General features: G+C 44.8%; 3 non-coding genes across 3 annotated transcripts; 2 read left to right on the top strand and 1 right to left on the bottom strand.

Moving 5' to 3' along the window:
* Positions 1-885: 885 nt before the first annotated feature.
* Positions 886-1,068, top strand: LOC148738428 (U2 spliceosomal RNA). The gene has a single exon (XR_015997744.1). It is a non-coding gene; the product is annotated as a U2 spliceosomal RNA (small nuclear RNA).
* A 211-nt stretch (positions 1,069-1,279) lies between these two features.
* Positions 1,280-1,443, top strand: LOC148738427 (U1 spliceosomal RNA). The gene has a single exon (XR_015997949.1). It is a non-coding gene; the product is annotated as a U1 spliceosomal RNA (small nuclear RNA).
* A 963-nt stretch (positions 1,444-2,406) lies between these two features.
* Positions 2,407-2,525, bottom strand: LOC148738426 (5S ribosomal RNA). The gene has a single exon (XR_015997465.1). It is a non-coding gene; the product is annotated as a 5S ribosomal RNA (ribosomal RNA).
* Positions 2,526-13,391: the final 10,866 nt, after the last annotated feature.

Genomic DNA, 13,391 nt, shown 5'->3' with positions numbered 1-13,391 from the left:
TGGTGAATACTTCAACCTACTCTCTCGGCCCTCCTAAATACCACCTTTGTAGCTAATGTTAATACACTTTTCTTTTACATGTGGCCTTCCGCCAGTACAAAAGCGGACAGACTTGCGCGTCTTCTAATTAAGAGTACCCTTTACCAACTTTGGGCCTTCCCAAATAGAACCACCTTCCACGGTGGCACCGACAATGAGCAGGCCATTGGAAGATCCCTCAAAGCTGACATCTTGCTGCGCTTACGCGCTGACCATTTTCGCCTGTCCCCCCAACAATTCACATCTCTGTGGGTTAATCCTGCCTTTTGTACTGTCTCCAACGGAAAATTAGCAGTCCTTTTGTAATCATGAGCTCGCTTCCCGAGCGCCCCGTAGTCTCCCTTTTCGTTACAACTACCCAACACTGTTTTTAATTTTATTTTTTGTTTTCATACATCGCCTCGCCACGTTTAATCTAATTACCGACTGATTGCGTTACCGTCTAAGTGGATTAAGTGACCACTAGTGCACACACTGTTATGTTAAACCGCACGTTAATCGAGTTAAGTACAGCCACAAATTAGCATTATGATGAATCGATCCAGTTAAATCCACAAATTAGCACTATGATACACGTCTATTTAACTGTAAGATCACGTTACCATCTATGTAGATTAAGATTACACTGAACACTATGGACCTGCGGTCCACAGCATGATTATTTTCTTACTTATTTCAATTATGACCGCAGAATAATTATTATAGATTAACATTACAATGAACACTTTGGAACTGGCGGTCAACCGCATGATTACCTTAGTTAATTCAATTAATAATTCTTTAGTACGTAGCAATAATATCACAACCCAATTGTGCATTCAGCTTATTTAGTTTCGAATTGTAAATAAAGCATTATTTACCAAAAAAAAAAAAAATCTGTTCTTATCAGCTTAATATCTGATACGCTGCTCATTGAGTAGCTCATATATTAAACTGATTTTTGGAACTGGGCTGTGGAAAAGAGGCTTGCTTCGTCCCAGCCACGGGTTGCCTCGGTATAGCACTACCTCCGAGTGTGGCCCACTTCCCTTTTGGGGAAGACACATTTAATGGAAGGAAAAATAATGACTATAGCATTCTCTTCTGTGCACAGGAGCCCTGCAGCTCCAAAGGGAAGGCGGAAAAAGACATGATGGGCCAACGCGGGAACTGACACTGGCTGATTTGAAGCGTGCAAAGCAGTACCACAAGGACATAGGTGAGGGAGAGTTTTACCACGGCAAGTGTATGCCTGAAAGGCATACTTACCTGACGCGGGAGGTACTGTGATCAAGGAGGCAGTCCTCTCAAGGCGAGGCCCTTTCATTGCACTTGGACTGGGTTGACCCTTGCGATTACCCCAAATGTGGGTAACTTGAGGGTATAATTTCTGGTAGTGGGGATCTGCGTTCGTGCTCATCCTCGAAAAGCTGATGTAAAATATCTTGCCCTTAACCCCTGACTGACTAATAAATTCACCTTGATTTTGGAGTTGACCGTTAAACAGGGTGAACTGGAACTGGAATGAAGAGAGAAGAAGAGCAGCAAGTGAAAAAGAAACCAAAACGCCATGGAAAGAGAGACAGACAGAAGTGGCGTGCGTGTTGGCAGAGAGATTTGGAGGAATAGAAGTGATTGTAAATGAAGGTGAGTTTTTGTGAGGATGTGAGTAGAGCTGTTCCAGATAGATGTGTGCTTTCTGCATTATTTTGTTCGTTTGTTTGCGAAAGAAAAGGAGAGGAAACCAAGCGGAGGAGTGACTAACTTACTAACTAACCGACGGATGGACCAAGCAAAGAACGATCAATACATGGGCAAGAAAAGCATTTGTTTTAGAAACGTGAGTACATTGTGAACCCTGCCTATGGCAGGTGATGTTTTGTTGTCATGTATTTCTTATTGCGAGCGAGCGAGAGGAGGGGAAGTTCATTCCAGCAAGCCAGCAAACAAATAGGCAGGCGAGTAAGTAAAAATGTGGAACCTTTTGCCGCTTCGCTTCGTTTCAGTCACTTTGAATCCATCCGCCTCTATTAATCGTGGGAATGTTTTGACATGTCTTGAGGCCTTGAAAGTGCTGTAAAAGCGCGCGAGTTTTCCTATTCGTGATTCATGGGAGCGTGCGAATGATTCGATGTCACGTACAAATGTGGAATTTGTCACAACAATGTGTTGAGATCTCGGGCGCGCGCCCTCGCTCCTTCGTTTGCTCGCTCTCTTGCATTCGGAAATGATTTTGGCCACAAGCTCGGCAAGTTGTGGCAAAACATTTTCTCTCTTCCATGTAATGTTAGTTTTTCTTTTACTCCTCACTCGTCTACCGGACGCCGTGAGTATTGGAACCGGTTTACCCGGATAAAATGTTGAGAGAGTAAGCAAATGAAAAAATGAAGCCTACAACACGGAGTATTCCCAGGCGGTCACCCATCCAAGTACTAACCCCGCCCGGCAGGGCTTAACTTCAGTGATCGGACGAGAACCGGCGCTTCCCCTGTGGTATGGTCGTAGACAAGGGAAAACAGCTGAAATTTGCCTCCTTATTGGTTATGTTTGATCAGTACTAGCCCTAATTTCGTTACTCTAACGCTAACCCCAACATCGTTACCTTAACCCTAACCCCAAAATCGTTACCCTCACCCTAAATTTGGTAGCCCAGACCCTCACTCAAACATCATCTCCTAGAGCCCGTGCACACCTTGAGAAGTGTCTATTTGAGGAAATATATCTCGCTGGGGGTGGGGTGGGGGGTATAGAGATAAATCAAGTTTGGTAAATATTCTAAAGAACACCATCTTGTTAGTTAGGTGTATGTGGCTGGCGTCTTAAAGTTACAATCAGAAGATTACCAACCGATAAGCCACTGGGTCCGTTTTTCGGACTCGCGAGGGCTTCTGGGGGTTACCTGCTACTATCCACCACATACTGTGGGTAGAATCCCTCTACAACCCCCTTGATTGAGGGTATTGGTGGGTATCGCTTCTCGGCCCTTTGGCTAAGATAAGTAATTCGATGATTGGTTAGTTTTTCCTTCGGAGGAGTTCAAGCGCCTTCGGGCACCATTCGCTTTTTTAGAGTATATAAGGAATGGCCGAGGCCAGCGCCCACTCGAGGAGTGGAGCGAAAGATGTAGTTTCTGAAGATCGAATCTATGAACAAAATTCCGCGCCGTCGGCGCTTTCATCCCTTGATTTTGATGTAAATGTTGATGTTGATGTTTCTACCGGTAAAAATGTGAGTTACGCTGATGCTGTCCGACCAGAACGTGAAGAGCCCTTGGCATATTTTGTAGACGAAGAGAACGAAGTACCGCAGCGACCGTGCACTGCGTTTGTCAACCCGCGAACCTGTTTGTCTGCGACCGATGTTTTTGAAGCACTGAAACTTTCTGATGTAGTCCCGAAGCAAATTTTCTGTATTCATCGACAATCGAACGGCAAGATCCAACTGACCTTTCGGAACGCCAAACCACGTGAGCTCTTTCTAAAGAAAAATGTGATCCAAATTCGAGGACAACCGTTTGCCCTTCAAGATGTTGACCGCCCGCTTACCTATCTCCAGATTTTTGACAGCCCGTACGAGTTACCCGATTCTACCAACATTAATCGTTTGGCCAAATACTGTGACGTTCTTCATCACCGCCGTGGCTATTTTCGTGAACCTGGCTTCGAACCTATCCAAGACCGTGTTAGGTATTATCGAGTGCGCATTAAGAATCCCATCCCGAATTTTCTGCGCTTTGGAAAAATACAACTAAACCTGCGTTACGAAGGACAACCCCGTACCTGTCGCCACTGTAATCAGACCAGTCACTACGCTAATTCCTGTCATAATATTGTGTGTTACAACTGCGAACAACTTGGAGATCTCGCCTCTGGCTGCCCCGAACCCCCGATGTGTAACCTTTGCAAATCCACTGACCACAAAGCGAGAGCATATCAATTTTCATGGGCCAGAGATGCCAGAGAAACGAGTGAACCAGAAAGTGAATCTGTGACTGAAGAAACTCCCGAAAAAACCGCTACTGACGATCCTGAAGAACTACTTACAGGACAACCCGATGCAGAGGACAACAACTCCGACACACAAGACCAATTCATGGATGCCCCTGAAAGCGACGATACCGTTTCAAACGAACCTACTGATTCCACTGAACTGTTCCTGTCGACTTCAACCGAAGAAACACCGTATTCACTAACTCCACCGCAACGAAAACAACCTGCAAAACCCCCCGAGACAATAATCCCTGGACGTATTCCCACGAAATCTGTTCTTGTTACTGGCACTGGCGTTAAAAATAATTTGGATAAAACGAACTCTGAAGAACCTTTACCGAAGCGTTCTCGTTCGAATAAAAAGAGACATAAAGACCGTAAGTAAATGTATTTAACCGCTTTGTTATTATTTGTGATTTCTACCAGATGATTCCCTTTTTGAACACTGACATTCCGCGCTAAATTGACTACTTTCAATGTCCGTGGTTTTGGCGACGGCGCCAAACAGAAAGATGTTTTTGATTATTGTGATGGAACTCGCTCAGATTTTGTTTTTCTGCAAGAAACACTCGCTTCTCGCGACACTGTTATTGCCGACCTGAGAAAAACATGGCCCGGCAAAAGTTTTTGGTCTCCCGCCCTAGGTAAACAAGGCGGAGTAGCTGTTTTAGTTGCTGAAAAAACCGATTTTGAAATTAAACAATGGAAAAAGGATTCTTCTGGTAGAATTATTAGCCTCCTAGCTAACTTAGGATCTTTGCAATATAATTTTATTAATGTGTATGCTCCAACGAACCCGAGAGAAAGGAAAAGTTTCTACGAGACTCTGCATGAATATGTGTTTCCCGGTTCAGTCAAAATTATTGCTGGCAATTTTAATTGTTTTGAAAGCGAACGTGATAAATTCGGAGGGAATTTAACAATTTCCTCCGATCTACGAGATCTGCGAAATTCCCATCGTTTGCTTGACGTTTGGCGAAAGACACATGACAGGCAAATTGAATGTACTTGGTTTAATGCTGCAAAAACCATCGGTAGCAGATTAGATAAATTTTTCATTTCACAGGAATTATTTTCGAACGTAAAATTGTGCAAAATTCGCCCATGTATTTTCTCAGATCATGATTCTGTTGACTTAGTGCTTGAATTACAAAATGTTTTCTCTCACGGCCCAGGTATTTGGCGACTAAATTTGGATCTGCTTGAAGATGAAAATTTTTGTATCATGATTTCAGGAATTATCTCCAAACATGCTTAACTTCGAGAAACTTTTCCTTCCATTCACGAGTGGTGGGATTTCTTAAAAGATTTTGTTAAATATACTGCGCAAAAATACGGTAGAGACAAACGTAAATTAAATTCCGAGAAAGAGACAGCTACAAATCGTCTGATTAATGCGCAAAGATCTTTAGTGAATGGCAACATTTCAGTGACAAAACTCATCGATGAACTAGAAAGTCAGATTAAAAGTATTAATCGTACTCAGAACGAAGGAGCGAAAATCCGAAGTCAGGTGAAATTTTTCGAAGAAGGCGTAAAACCAACTCGCTTTTTCTTTTCACTCGAGTCAACACGTGCATCGAAAAATTCAATTAGGTCTCTTTATGATGCAAATGGTACAGAAGTCAACACGCAGCAAGAAATTGAACACGCTCATTGGAACTTTTATAGCAAATTATATTCTGAAAAACAAGTCGATCCACAGATACAGAATGAGTTTATGTCTAACGTTCATGTTTCTCTATCCGATGATGAGAAATCTACATGCGATTTACCTCTGACTCTTCGAGAAATCACTTTGGCGATGCGCGGTCTATCGAAAGGCAAAACTCCCGGTTCCGACGGCTTACCCCTTGAGTTTTATATTAAGTTTTGGGATTTGCTTGCACCCCATTTAGTCGATTTATTTAATTTCAGTCTTGAACATGGTTCTTTTAGCCCGTCTATGCAGGAAAGCGTGACTCGCTTAATCTTCAAAAAGGATGACCTGAAAGATTTGAAAAACTGGAGACCTATTTCCCTTTTGAGTGTAGATTTTAAAATTTGTTCTAAAGCTTTGGCCAACCGTTTGTCTATTGTTTTTCCCTCTATAATTCATGAAGATCTAACCTGCTCAGTTCCGGGCAGAACCATATTTGAAAATTTGTCTCTGCTGCGTGATATTCTCGATTATGTAAACATCGCTGATGAAACGGGAGTTTTGTTGAATCTCGACCAAGAGAAAGCTTTTGACCGTGTAGACCGAAATTTCCTTCTAAACACTCTGAAACGCTGTATTTCAGCGGTGGATTTCCACTTTGTACTGCAACGCAAAAATGAAAGTTTTGGTCAATGGTTTTTTAACTGATGAAATTCCCCTTGAGCGCGGAGTCAGGCAAGGTGATCCCTTGTCACCTCTATTGTATATTTTGTGCGCTGAAGTGTTAGCCTGTAATATTCGTAAGAACAATTTAATTAAAGGTTTCCTGCTCCCCGGAGCTAAAGGAACACATTTTAAAATAGGACAATACGCGGATGATTCCACTTGTTTCGTGAAAGATTTTTCCTCCCTACAAAAACTGTTTCAGCTACTCAGAAAATATGAACTTGGCACAGGAGCAAAATTGAATGTTAACAAGACTGAAGCAATGTGGCTGGGGGTGTGGAGGACACGCACTGACACGCCCTTGGGCCTCAAATGGGTAAATAAAATGAAGATTCTCGGAGTTTACTTTAGCAACGGCTTGAGCACAGTAGAACAGGAAAATTGGCAGCCTCAATTATCTAAATTGGAAAAAAACTTGAACCTCTGGAAATCCAGGAATTTATCTCTTGTAGGAAAAGCCTTGATTGTCAATACCGTGGGAGCTAGCAAATTTTGGTTTTTAGCTAAATTCTTGCCCGCTCCTCAGTGGGTGATTTCGTGATATAAAAAATTGATTTATCACTACATCTGGGGTACAAAAATTGAAACAGTTAGCCGACAAACCCTGTCTGCCCCCGTGAAAGAGGGTGGATTGGGCATTGTAGATTTCGAAACCAAATCGAGAGCTCTCCAGCTCTCCTTTGTTTTATCTGTAATTGAAGAGCCAAATGCCAAGGTTTTCTACATGCTGAAATATTTTTAGGGAACCAGTTTAGCTAATTTGAGGAGTAAATGGTCTCACTTACAAGACAACTCTAGCCCCACAGCGAAACAACCGACGATGTTTTATCAATTCGTTTTAAGTGTTCTGACCGATTTAAACACTTTAAGTTTACCTCTAAAGCTATTTATTTGAAGTTTTTGTCAGACAGTGGCCTCGCCTCTTTTGCCCCCCTTCTGGCGGGCCTACATTGGCCCCACACTAGATAGTGATGACCACTGGTCTCTAGTCAGAGAAACTTTCACAGAAAATTACAAGAACGATATTGCATGGTTCATTACCCTTAAAGGTATAAAAGTACGAGCTTCCCTACGTTCGTGGGGGTATATAGATTCAGACAAATGTGCTTATTGTGATCGAAAAGAGACAATTGACCACTGTTTCCTTAATTGTAAGAGAGCGAGGGGAGTGTGGTCTGCCTTCAGCCCCACCCTTTCTGCTCTCATGAGCTCACCTTTTTCCGCTAATGTCAAGACTGTTTTCTTTTATTTGTGGGCCTCCGTTAATGCTAAATCTGATAGACTAGCTCGCTTTATAGTTAAGACGATATTGTATAGTATATGGTTTTTTCGTAACAAAACAACTTTTCACAATGGCACCGACGATGAGCGGGCCATTGTCAGATATGTCTGAAATGAAATATCCCTCCGCTTGTGAACTGATCATATGAGACTCCCCGATAAAATTTTCAACGAGACTTGGATACACCCCAATATTAGTAAACTCTCTGGAAAGAAACTTGAAATCCTTTTTTCAAACAAAATTTGAAAGAAAAAAGTTTAAAAAGAAAAAAGTGAACCCTTCAAAACGACAAATGTGATAAATAACACCCTAGAAACATCAACATCAACATCAACAGCAACATCAACAGAAACAAAACCGGATGTGACCCAGATCTCCTTCTAACCGGAAGTGACAAAGTTTGAATTGAGTAATAGTAAGTAACAACAAGGAAGTGACAAAGTCTATGCTGTAGTAACTAAGTGAACATTTTAAGGTAAGAGATATACTAGTAATAACGAGATTGTGAAGTAATTTTAATGGAAAAGTGAATAAAGTTATATATTTTCATTAAAAAAAAATCTGTTCTTATCTTGTCTTAGCCGAAAGCCAGAATATTTCCTTCATCTGTTAGAATTGTTATTGTATAAGTTGGTCAGTTTCTCCTTTATTACAAGTCATCAATCGCAACACCATTAGCATAGACGCGGTAAGTACAGCTGCTTGTTTTTCCCGCCTGCGGTTTTCCGACCACAGACAGCCGGAGATGGCCCTTAGCCGCCTGCGTTCGGTCTTTGCCCACCGGCGAACTGTTTCCCTTGTTGTCGAAAACGACATGAAAATTGATTCGCTTGAAATCGCCAAATCACTCCCCGACTTTGGGGATAAAATCACGGGCAATGTCCCTCAATTTGGAGGCCGATGTTTCGACATCACCCTCGTTAATGCCGCTGCTGCAGCTTCAATCGCCCAAACCGGGTTCGATTATGGCTCTGACAGAAAGCCTTTACGTCTACTGGGCACAAAATGTGTCCACGTTTCAATATTCGTTTCCGTGGAATTCCCCGACAAAGACCTCGTCAAAATCCTGAGCTCTTCCGGTGAGCTAAAATCACAAGATCTCCGCCGACTCTACTACTGGGAGGAAGGCTTTCGCCATATCCAGAACGGCGTTCGCGTGGCTAAATTTACAAAAATTCACCGAGATATCCCCAAACACCTCGTGGTCGCCAGCATCGAGATGGGATTCAAATATTCAGGCCAGCCCACCATGTGTTACCGCTGTCAGTCAACGGAGCACGTGGTGAAAAACTGCCCTAAAAACCGCAGAGCCAAAGCACCCCCACCCCCTCCACCAGCACAACAGACCAAGCCTACCCCAGAGCCCGGCCACAACCAGACCCCAGACGGAGAACAGCCCACACCGGCGGACCCCAGTGACCAGAGCGAGGACAGCGTGGAGCTCTTTTCTCCGCCCAGCTATGCCCAAGCCACTTCTTCCCCCATGGACGACTCAGCCATGGACACCACCACCCCACGGCGGTGAAAACGAGACGCCCCTCCCCTTGTGAGCAGTGACGAAGAGCTCTCTGTACCTTCCAGACACCTTGCACTCACCTAGGCCGCCAGCCCAGAGATTTCCCAACTGGAATCAACCCAAGAAGATTCACCCATCCCCTCAGCCGACAACGCGTCATCCCCCACACACAGGAAAACTCGACCTCTGGCCTCAAAGCCTTTCTGGATGCCCTAGAACATGCTGGCCAAACCGCTCGCTGTTTGTCGCCTCGGCCCCCCGGCCTTTTTACTACAAATGCCGGGCCTACTATCTTCAACACCGGCACGGCAACTACGCGAAGGATAAAGGCCACAAGCAGAAAACATCTCAGGCGACCCAGGAAATTTGGATCAAACTCCAGAGCACAATTCGACAGGACGCTTTTGCGTCCCTACTCGAATTGCATCAAGAGGCCCAAACAGCTTACAAACTTTTCCTACATTAGTCATAATGTTTAAATTTATTCCCCCCTTTTTTGTTTTCCTTATGGCGGTGTCCATTTGTACGATTAACATCAATGGCATCGCCGAATTTACCAAACGGGAAAAAGTTTTCGCCCCCCTCAAAAAATTTAATTTTGACATCTGTCTCCTGCAGGAGACACATTTGCCGGACGCCCAGACAGGCGACCTGTGGGCAAAACAATGGGGCGGTCACGCACGCTGGTCTTCGGGCACAACGCTATCAGCCGGTGTGGGAGTACTTATCCATCCTAATAGGTCGGTTAAATTGGAAAACGTTTCTACAGACATAGATGGCAGGGTTATCGCAGCCACGCTTTCTGAGCGAGGCCGTTCGGTCACTCTTATCAATGTTTATGCACCTAACAATCATTCTGACCGCGAAACATTCTTCGCAAATTTGTGGCGTTACGCCCACCGCAATACTGACAACATTGTGGCCGGCGATTTTAATTGCGTTCCTAACCCTCAGCTCGACAAATGGGGAGGCGATAATAGCTTTGGGGACAAGGGCATTCCCGCTCTGCACGCACTGACGGATCAACTTGGCCTCGAGGATATTTTTCGCGTTCAAAATCCCTCAGGCAGTTTGTTTACCTGGTATAATGGCCCACACTCGGTCGGTTGCCGGCTAGACTGCTTTTATACTCCTCGAGCTTGGAGAACGGATGTGCGTGACCACAATAGCAATCTTTTCCCCTACTCGGACCATCACCTGGTGTCTATCACTTCTCAACTGGGGAATTCAAATCCACGCGGTCGCGGGATTTGGAAATTTAACACGCTTCTGTTAAAATCGGATAATTTCTCTTCAGACGTGGAAAATTTCTGGTCCCAATGGCGTTCTCAAAAGCCCCTCTTCACCGACCCTCGGGTTTGGTGGGATGCAGGAAAATTCCAACTTAAAGAGCTCGCCATCAACACAAGTGTACAAACCGCAACCAACTGCAACCAACCGCAGACGCGAGCGAGAGAATCTCGATCGGGAATTTCGTGACCTACAATCACAGGCTGATCCTAACAACGCCGCTCACTGTGAAAAATTACTAGAGATCAAAGATCGCCTGAGAGTAATGGAAGACAATTTTATTTCGGGGTGTATACTCTGCAGTAAAGAGGAATGGACGGAGCTGCGAGAGAAACCGACCAGGTATTTCTACCAGCTCGAACAATCCCGCCAGTCACGCCATGCAATTCACGAATTGCGTGCGCTCTTAAATACTACTGAAAAAACCTCCCAGGGCATTCTTCGGGAATACAGAGCCTTTTACAAGGACCTCTACACTGCTGAGCCGGTCGACCTCCCAAGCTAGGACTGGCTCTTAGAGCAGCTCAATTCCGCTTTGTCATCCGAAGAGCAAAACCTCTGTGAAGGCGAGCTGTCACACGCCGAGTGTCACGCTGCGCTTTCTCAAATGGAATCGGGCAAATCGCCCGGGGCAGACGGCTTCCCAGCCAAATTCTACTCCCGTTTTTGGGACTCCTTGGGGGCAGACCTAGTGGATACGCTCAATTTTTCTTTCCGTGAGGGTTTCTCTCGGCTTCGCAACATCAGGGCATCCTGCGTTTGCTCTACAAAAAAGACGACCCACTGTCTTTAAAGAATTGGCGCCCAATTTCTCTTCTGAACCTGGATTACAACATTGCGACCAAAGCCTTGTCCAATCGCATCCGAAAGGTTCTCCCTTCTATTCTTAGCGAAGATCAAACATGTGGCGTTCCAGGGCGCAGTATTTTCGAAAATCTTTTTCTTTTACGCAATACGATCCACTTCGTGGGGCAAAAACAGCGGTCAGCGGCTGTCATTAGCCTCAACCAGGAGAAGGCCTTCGATCGCGTAAATCACGCTTTTCTACAACGCGTTTTACAGAGCCTTAATTTCGGACCCGACTTTCGACGTTGGGTCCAGGTGATTTATACGGATATAACCTAATGGGTGATCAACAACGGCTGGCTCTCCTCATCGTTTCCCCTCCAACGAGGGGTCCGACAGGGCTACCCGCTTTCCCCGCTTTTGTATTGCATTATCGTCGAAACGCTAGGGCAGGCAATCTGCCGGGATCCCACCATTAACGGCATTCCCATCCCGGGTTCCCCTAGTAATTCCTGGAAAGTGTCCCAGTATGCGGACGACACAACTCTAATCCTAGCTAATGACTTTTCCATAACTCACGCTTTTCAGCTAATCCATACCTTTGAGCGAGGCTCGGGCTCGCGCCTCAACCCTAAAAAGACCGAAGGGATCTGGATTGGCACCGAGGCTGGTCGAATGAAGGGCCCGGTTGACATCACGTGGGTGGCCGAAAATCTAAAAATCCTAGGGGTTTATTTCGGTAACGCTAACCTTGAGCAGGCTAACTGGGCAGAACGAGTGAAGAAATTCGAGGCCTGCCTTAACCTCTGGTGAACGCGGATGCTCTCCCTTCGGGGAAAAGCTCTAATAATTAACACTCTCGGGGCTTCAGGCCTGTGGGATACCGCCACAGTGGTCAAAATGCCAGGCTGGGTGCATACCCGCATAACCAAGGCAATTTGGGAGTTCCTTTGGAACGGAAAGACCGAACTCGTCAAACGGGACATCTGCCGCCTTCCCTGGCAACAAGGGGGTTTTATCCGTAGTAGATCCCCTGGAAAAATCTCGAGCCCTTAAACTCCGGTGGCTCCCCCCGGTGGGCGACGAGACCTACACGGCCAAATGGGTTTATTTCGCGCGATATTGGGTCGGCTTTCCGCTGAGCCACAGAACTAAAAGCTGGGCGTTTCTACGGTCGAACAACACCCCAAAGTACATAGGGAATGAACAACCCCCGATTTAACGGGCTACCTTCACACTGGTTGACCGGCTGGGGGCGAGTTTCGACTCGCTGCCAGACCTCAGTGTACCATCGCCCAGAATTTAGTGACATATCCGGGACTTTCATTGAGACACTGGCGCTAAATTTAAACGCTAATTAGAAAATGATTGCTAAACAATAGAGGGAAAGGGCTGAAAATGTCGAGGAAAGCTTACGTTCTATTCGTTTACGGATAAACTACTTTTTGAATCCTACTTTTACCATATGGCTTTTATAGAAGAAAGTTCAATTGAACAGTGTATCAGTCACACTTTGCTCTTGCGCTTTCAGAAGAGGTCGCAAATTTGCCTTGAAAATTGACTATGTTGGCGTCCTGCTGGTATGAGAAGTCGATCTCAGCACACTTTCAGGCGTAATTCATCTTCACTCAATTGCTAGATTTTTCTTTTACCATACGGTTATTTTTATTTAACATTCTAGAAAGCGCCATAGAAATTTTCAAGGGATTTCAAGCTTTCGAAGCAGTCGCAAAACGCGAATTTCGAAAACGTTTGCTCTGCATCGCAGTGATCTCTCCAAATTTGTCCCTTGGGGACTCCCACGAGAATACAAGTTACCCATTTCAAACTTCCCGCAAGATTATCAATATATGCTAAGCTCCGCCTCCGCAAACAATCGCGCAAACGCCGCCTAATTAGTATTGAAAATGAGGCGGTAACTAGACAAAGCTTAAAAGACTAAAAGCTTTTAAGATATGATCCCTACAAAAATATTTAGCGATCGTTATTATCATATGGAAACCACACCTCTCCATCGTTGTCGCAAGAGAGACTTTAGTTCTATTTCGACGATCGTCGCAATCACATGCCAGTTGTCAGAAGAATCGCTCAAATATTTCTCTACCGATTGAAGCGATTCTCTTGGGAGCAGGGTTGGCGTAGTGG

This window comes from Stylophora pistillata, chromosome 2, assembly GCF_964205215.1.
Source record: "Stylophora pistillata chromosome 2, jaStyPist1.2, whole genome shotgun sequence".
In the NCBI taxonomy this organism is placed as follows: Eukaryota; Metazoa; Cnidaria; class Anthozoa; order Scleractinia; family Pocilloporidae; genus Stylophora; species Stylophora pistillata.
The sequence above is the reverse complement of the archived record's forward strand: the minus strand, read 5'-3'. Positions and strand labels throughout refer to the sequence as shown.